Source organism: Rhinoraja longicauda, chromosome 15 (genome assembly GCF_053455715.1).
Source record: "Rhinoraja longicauda isolate Sanriku21f chromosome 15, sRhiLon1.1, whole genome shotgun sequence".
Classification (NCBI taxonomy): domain Eukaryota; kingdom Metazoa; phylum Chordata; class Chondrichthyes; order Rajiformes; family Arhynchobatidae; genus Rhinoraja; species Rhinoraja longicauda.
Genome location: NC_135967.1, coordinates 48,717,704 through 48,719,702, shown reverse-complemented (window position 1 = coordinate 48,719,702; position 1,999 = coordinate 48,717,704).

Genomic DNA, 1,999 nt, shown 5'->3' with positions numbered 1-1,999 from the left:
GAGTGTGGGAGGAAACCGGAGCCTACGTCACGGGGAGAACGTACAAACTCCACACAGACAGCACCTGCAGTCGGGATCGAACGCGGGTCTCTGGCGCTGTGAGGCAGCAACTCTACCGCTGCGCCACAGTGCCGCCCCACACCTATCCACACCCTCTGCCTATTTGCACTCGCTGCAGACAGATCTTTGTGATCGCTGTGTGAGTTTCCCTTCTGTATCTGGATCTTCACCATTGCCACATGCCAGCCTGTTCACACACATTCTCAGCTTGTGCTCACTCCTGGACACAGCTACACGTCGCCCCCTGCAGTTCGATGGATGTACCGCTGAACAGATAGATGATGGTGGGATTTATTCACAAAATGCTGGAGTAACTCAGCAGGTCAGGCAGCATCTCGGGAGAGAAGGAATGGGTGACGTTTCGGGTCGAGACCCTTCTTCAGACTGATGTCAGGGGGGTGGGACAAAGGAAGGATATAGGTGGAGACAGGAAGATAGAGGGAGATCTGGGAAGGGGGAGGGAAAGGGAGGGACAGAGGAGCTATCTGAAGTTGGAGAAGTCGACGTTCATACCACCGGGCTGCAAACTGCCCAGGCGAAATATGAGGTGCTGCTCCTCCAATTTCCGGTGGACCTCACTATGGCACTGGAGGAGGCCCATGACAGAAAGGTCAGACTGGGAATGGGAGGGGGAGTTAACGTGCTGGGCCACCGGGAGATCAGTTTTGTTAATGCGGACCGAGCGCAGGTGTTCAGCGAAGCGATCGCCGAGCCTGCGCTTGGTTTCGCCGATATAAATAAGTTGACATCTAGAGCAGCGGATGCAATAGATGAGGTTGGAGGAGGTGCAGGTGAACCTCTGTCTCACCTGGAAAGACTGTTTGGGTCCTTTGATGGAGTTGAGGGGGGAGGTAAAGGGACAGGTGTTGCATCTCGTGCGGTTGCAGGGGAAAGTGCCCGGGGTTGGGGTGGTTTGGGTAGGAAGGGACGAGTGGACCAGGGAGTTACGGAGGGAACGGTCTCTGCGGAACACAGAGAGGGGAGGGGATGGGAAGATATGGCCAGTGGTGGGGTCCTGTTGTAGGTGACGGAAATGTTGGTGGATGATATGTTGGATCCGCTGGCTGGTGGGGTGGAAGGTGAGGACGAGGGGGATCCTGTCCTTGTTGCGAGTGGGGGGAGGGGGAGCAAGAGTGGAGCTGCGGGATGTCGAAGAGACCCTAGTGAGAGCCTCATCTATAGTGGAGGAGGGGAAGCCCCGTTTTCTGAAGAACGAGGACATCTTGGAAGCCCTAGTGTGAAACACCTCATCCCGGGCGCAGATGCGGCGTAGACGGAGGAATTGGGAGTAGGGGATAGACTTTTTGCGGGGGACCGGGTGGGAAGAAGTGTAGTCCAGATAGCTGTGCGAGTCGGTGGGCTTGTAGTAAATGTCCGTCACTAGTCTGTCTCCTGTGATGGAGATGGTGAGGTCCAGAAACGGGAGGGAGATGTCAGAGATAGTCCAGGTATATTTAAGGGCAGGATGGAAATTGGAGGTGAAGTGTATGAAGTCAGTGAGTTCTGCATGGGTGCAAGAAGTAGCACCAATGCAGTCGTCGATGTAGCGGAGGTAGAGTTCGGGGATGGGGCCAGTGTACGTCTGGAACAGGGATTGTTCGACGTACCCGACAAAGAGGCAGGCGTAGCTAGGGCCCATGCGAGTGCCCATAGCTATGCCTCTGGTTTGGAGGAAGTGGGAGGAGTCAAAGGAGAAGTTGTTGAGGGTAAGAACCAGCTCTGCTAGGCGGAGGACAATGTTGGTCGATGGGGATTGGCTGGTTCTACGGTCGAGGAAGAAACGGAGGGCTTCGAGACCATCCTTGTGGGGGATGGAAGTGTAGAGTGACTGGACATCCATGGTGAAGATGAGGGAGTGGGGGCCTGGGAACCGGAAGTTATCCAGGAGATGGAGAGCGTGTGGTAGTGGGAGCAGAATTACCTCCGGACACTTCCAGTT